The 6,196-nt window shown below is 28.1% G+C and overlaps 1 long non-coding RNA gene across 1 annotated transcript; it reads right to left on the bottom strand.

The window, feature by feature from the left end:
- Positions 1 to 2,322: 2,322 nt before the first annotated feature.
- Positions 2,323 to 3,631, bottom strand: LOC109176750. Its single transcript, XR_002053444.1, has 2 exons — positions 3,554 to 3,631; positions 2,323 to 2,619 (listed from the first exon to the last, which is right to left on the bottom strand). It is a non-coding gene; the product is annotated as an uncharacterized LOC109176750 (long non-coding RNA).
- Positions 3,632 to 6,196: the final 2,565 nt, after the last annotated feature.

Below are 6,196 nucleotides of genomic sequence, written 5' to 3' on the forward strand. Positions count from 1 at the left end.
GCTGTCCTGATGTGCTGGGTACTATCAATTGACACATCTTTTTCAAGTTAAATTGTATACACTCTTACTTGAAGAGATCCTTGACTAAAATCCAAGAAAAATAAAAACTGTAAAATTAATACGATAAATATATAGAATAACACTTCAATATCATATATATATATATATATATATATATATATATATATATATATATATATATATTAGTAAGAATATATATGCCATACATGTATAGTAGGTAACGAGTATTAACTATTATGTTAATTCCAGTTACGTACTATACATGTATGGTATACTATATCTTTTTCCACACCTTGTCCATTGGAATATAATAACGTATACACCCTTGTATACGTCATATACTATCACGTTAATATATATTATTAATGGTTATACAGATGGTGAAATATACCTCATTGTATTGTTACATTACATATTGACCATAGGGTAGCCTAAGGATATATGGTAATTGTATGATCAATAATTCCGTGTTTTTTTTTATTGGGTTTATAACTTAAAGCTAGAAGATTAGTAGGAATGTTAATTGTATCCGTATTAGACATGGAATCCGATTCTTCACCCCTACGGGGGAGGGAATGGCGAAAAAAATAAGGGATCGGGATGGAGACAATTTTGAATTCCCTGCTGGGGACAGGGGCGGGGATAGTGAGTACTCTTCCCTCCCCATCCCGCCCCCGACATATATATATATATATATATATATATATATATATATATATATATATATATATATATATGTATATGTGTGTATATATATATGTATATATATGTATGTATGTGTGTATATATATATATATATATATATATATATATATATATATACACACATACATACATATATATACATATATATATACACACATATACATATATATATATATATATATATATATATATATATATATATATATATATATATATATATATATATATATATATATATATACTATACTAATAAGAGCCCAAGAGAGTTAGGCCTATAATGGGTAGAAAAAATTGCGGTCAAGTTTTTTAATCAAATGAATGGCTCAGATTGATCTGATTTTAATTTTTTCTTAAGATTTACTAATTTATCCTTAATGAATATGATTATCCATTAACTTTTCCGTTGAATATTATCTTTTCCGTTAATTTCTGTTAGTTCACCGTTAACTTATTCATTGATTTCAATAAGAAAGGTCTTAAGTTCGAAGTTCGAACCCCATCCCAATCAAAATTGGCATATTTAGTATTCTATTTTACTTTTATTAAATTAAATAATAATTTAGGCTCTGTTTGGCAAACCTAGCTGAAAAGCTATAAGCTAGGAGCTGATAGCTGAAAAGGAGCTGAAAGTTGAAAAGCTATAAGGTCGGAGCTGAAAATTGAAGAGCTGTTAAGCTAGCTGTTATGATTGAAAGTGTTTGGTAAAATTAGCTTTTTGATAAGCTGATAAATGTAAAATGACTAAAAAGGACATCTTTATAAAATTTAAATTAATTTGTTTACATATTAAAATTTAACATTTCGTCTTCCAAAAAAAGTAAACACTTTTTAAAATAAAACTATTAGCATGATCATGATCTAGCATCCCATAATGAAGTAGCAATATTGTTGCGAATCTCCTCATCTCCATAGAGGTGTGACTTAAATTTTCTTTGATGGAGGTATTACTACTTGAATTTGAGATATTAGAGGTGTGACTTAAATTTTCGTTGACGGCTCTTGTTCAATTTGAGATTGAAGTCATATTGCTAATTTTAAAATAACATTAATAATAATAATAATAATAATAATAATAATAATAATAATAATAATAATAATAATAATAACAACAACAACAACAATAGCAATAACAACAACAACAACAACAACAATAATAATAATAATAATAATAATAATAATAATAATCTATCATTATAATAAAGCACTAAGTTTCTACCTAAAACATCTTCCCGCCTAAAGAATTCGGCGTCGTTTTAATGATAGATAACACAATCAGTCTAATTAATTGTGTTCACATTGCCTTACGCTTTTCAATGTGATACTGCCGGCTAAGGTTGTCAATTACCAATGTAATTACACTTTTAATAATGAAAGACTTCTAATTACATTGAGAAACTAACCTATAATCTACATTTATTTATATATATATATATATATATATATATATATATATATATATATATATATATATATATATATATATATATATATATATATATATATATATATATAGATATATAGATATATATATATATATATATATATATATATATATATGTATATATATATAGATATATACAGATATACACATACATAAAATGCTTCGAAAAAACAATCTCTTTAATGTAGTCTTGGGTCTTCAAACGTTTCCAGCAAGATTCATAGTTCCAAGACAATATTCAAAATTGGAGAACAAATTTCAGCCTCTATATAAAGCTCCTTCATATCAATATTCACCCCCAAGTTCACCATCTCCCCGGTTTGAACCACCCGCAAATTATAAACGAAGAACCAAAATCTGTGCGAAGATACCATGCCATCTATGCATATTGCTGTTGAAGAGGAACAACACAGTTGCTTGAAGATTAAGGTGAGGCTTAGAATTGAGAACACCTGCACATTTGTTAAATCTTTGTATACACACACTTAGCACAATGCTGTGAGTTTTAGAAGTGAAATAGTAACTGACAGTTACATGCTTATGGCTTAGGCATCAGACGGTAGTATTCATCATTTGCCTTTTTGTTTAGTTATTTTCATATACAAAGATTATTTCATCAGATGGAAACCAGTGAGGCAGTTGTAATTTTCAATGCAAATACACACAACTAACCTATATTGTTGCTATGAAAATATATGACAGAAAGTGGTATGTATATATAAATATATAAGATTTTATTTACAAGCATGAATCACAAAAAGTTTTCAGTTGCAAGCAAGCAAGATGGATAATGCAGTACAAACAGTCGTGAAGAGGCATAAGGGATTTCACAATTTGGTAAGCATACTTGATTTTACCCTAACAAAAAAGTTTCTGTTTTGGCTAAATATTATACAGAGAAAATTTCAATTTTGGTCACATGACTATAGGGGCATTGTTAATTTCAACACCTGACTTTTAAAAGTGTCAATTTAGTACCTTGACTATGTAATTTTTGTCAATTTTGGTCACTCCGGCCAAATTGATGGTCAAATTTGGCCAAAAAAAATTAATCCAACATTTAGTCTATAAAGGATCAAAAGACAATTTTGCCCCTCAGATTATAGACTAAATGTTTGATTAATTTTTTCCAGTCAAATTTGACCGTCAATTCAACCGGAATGACCAAAATTGACAAATATTACATAGTCAAGGTACTAAATTGACACTTTTGAAAGTCAGGTGCTGAAATTAACAACACCCCTATAGTCATGTGATCAAAATTGAAATTTTCTCATATTATACAATTTTTGCAGGTTGGTGATTTTTATGTTTCGGGGTTTAGGGTTCATGGTTTAGGTTGGTGATTTTTAATTCCATTAGAATAAGTTACTGAGTAACATTTACCTGTGTTGCTCTGGATACCATAGCGAACTCTCATTTTTTAACCCAATATCCTATTACTTCAAAGACACACATCCTGTATATAATAAAAGAACGTTATATAATTGAATAAAATGCATAGTTGAATGAAAGGCATAATTAATAATGTAAATTGCACATGTGCAAGGCAATATAGTTTTTTTCGATTTTATATAGTAAATAGTAAATACAGAAACAGTACGTCGATTTTGATGAAAAGAAGAATGCTTTCCAGCCATCTATGTGATGTTTTGCTGTGGGTAGTCCTTACTAGACATTTCGTTCTAATCCTACTGGACATTGGTAACTTTATTCTGTTAAGTTCATGAACTTTTTTTGGGGTGCATGCATCATTGTTTGAAAAACATTCTTCTTTTCATCAAAATTGACAGATTAGAAGTTAAGTTGCAGTTTTTGAATCTCATACTTTAGATAAGTCATTTTACCCCATGATTAATCAAACGACTCTTCATTAAGAAGTTGTGAGAAAAACATTTGTGTTAAGAGGTAAAACAGTCTAAAAGAACTAAAAATTTATAAACACTTATATTTAAGAGCTAAAACGGACTAAAAGAAGATAACAAACACGAAAAGCTTCTAACTGACAATTTTGGATGTTATAGAAAGCTTTTGAAACTCAAACTTACTATTTACAGGTTCAATCTTATATTAAAACCAGGAATCTTATATTTATCTAATATTAAAATATAGAATGTTTCAAAAAAAAAGTCTGATGGAGTATGATAACAAACATAGATGCCACACAAAAGCACTTCTATATACTGAACAGTTAATAAAAAACAAAACCCTTCAATCAAATTTTTAAGCCTAAAAAATATTACACTTAAAAAAAGGAAAATAAACTTTGTTGTAGGTTTCTGACATTCCAAAGGAATTGGAGTCATTAATTGGAATGCCAATGATATTTAAGATATCACTGAAAATGAGCCAAATGAAGGGAGCCAATCCAGCATATACTGTGACTAGGATTTTAAGGTATGAGATATTAATATCTACTTACTGTTCCAAAATTAAGGACAAACAAGAAAAAGATTTAATCTCGAAAATGATTGATGAGGATGAAGAGGAGGAAGAGGAATCTGATCAGGTAATTTTATTTACTTCACTATTTTTTAGTCTTTATGTGAGATTTTAAATTTTAATCATTTTTTTCTATTTATAGGAAGCTTCAAATGGGGAAAATGAAGTGAACAGCCCTAATAGTGTCCAGCAGTCCCAAATGGCAGAGAGTGAAACTGCAGAAGCTTCTGTTGTGAAGAGATCCCTGTTGGACCAGTTTTCTTCTTCCAACAAGCTTAAGAAGGCCAAGGCTGTGACTGCTCACTAAATGGTTCCTAAGTTCCTAATATTTGATATATTTCAGCAGACAATTGTCCACCTTTGTGTGGTTGTTTTAATTTTTGGATGTTTTTTTGGGGAACCATCAATCATTATAATAAAGCAGCGTCAAGAGTTAGTAATCCAAAGGGTTTAAAATACTTATCTGTGATGAAAATGTAAAATCTAAAAATACGACTACAAATGTCGTATATAAAGAAGTTTTCAATAATGTCTAATAAATTGGAAATTTGTCTCTACCCTATTTGTTTTTTATATAATACTATATATTCTATTATTTATATATATGGCCGTGCATCGCACGGGTGCAACTACTAGCTAGTAATAATAATAATAATAATAAGCTAAAGTTTCAACATAATTGTTTAGCAGGAAACAAGACTAAGGAAGGGATTGACGTGAAAGTTGGGATAGGGGAAGAGAAAGGGTTTTAATTCATAAGGTTAAAACATGTCATTACTTTAAAATAATAAGGGTAAAGATGGAAAAAAAGTTAGGAAGCTAGGAGCTTATTTTGAAACGCTACCTAAAGTAGCGTTCCAAAATAAGCTCTTATTTTAAGCTAGGAGCTTGTTTTGGGAACATTACCAAACAGAACTTATAGCTTATTAGTAGCTTAAAATAAGCTATAAGCTCCTAGCTTAGCGTTGCCAAACAGAGCCTTAGTAGTTACAACAAAAAATAATACAAATGCATTTCGATCTTTAATTTAGAATTATGTATCTACAATGTTTTTATTCAAAAAAATTATTCATTATCAATAAATTAAATAAGAGAAATAATTTCATTAGTTGTATTGTCTTTATTTTTCTCCAATATAAAAATTCTTTACATTCAAATTCATCAATTGATTATACTCGCTACATTGTCCCTACAATGTCTTTATCAAAAAAAAAAAAATTATTCATTATCAATAAATTAATTAAGAGAAATAATTTTATTATATTATATTGTCTTTATTTTTCTCCAATGTAAAAATTCTTTACATTCAAATTCATCAATTGATTATATTCAATACGTTGTCCATTATCTTTTTTTGTGCACTATTTTATTTTAATTAAATATCAAAGTAGTTATAATACAAAATAATGTTATATATTTATTTACCAAGTATTTTATTAATATCATGAAAAAATTAAGAAAATTATAATTAATAAAGCCAATCATATTAACTACTTGAGGAATTTGTTGACAAAGAGAGTATTTAAATCACACAACAAATTGAAGTGAGAACTATCTCGTAATGTCCTTGTTTGACAATCAGTAGTT

The sequence above is a fragment of the Ipomoea nil genome, unplaced genomic scaffold (assembly GCF_001879475.1).
Source record: "Ipomoea nil cultivar Tokyo-kokei standard unplaced genomic scaffold, Asagao_1.1 scaffold0176, whole genome shotgun sequence".
Classification (NCBI taxonomy): Eukaryota; Viridiplantae; Streptophyta; class Magnoliopsida; order Solanales; family Convolvulaceae; genus Ipomoea; species Ipomoea nil.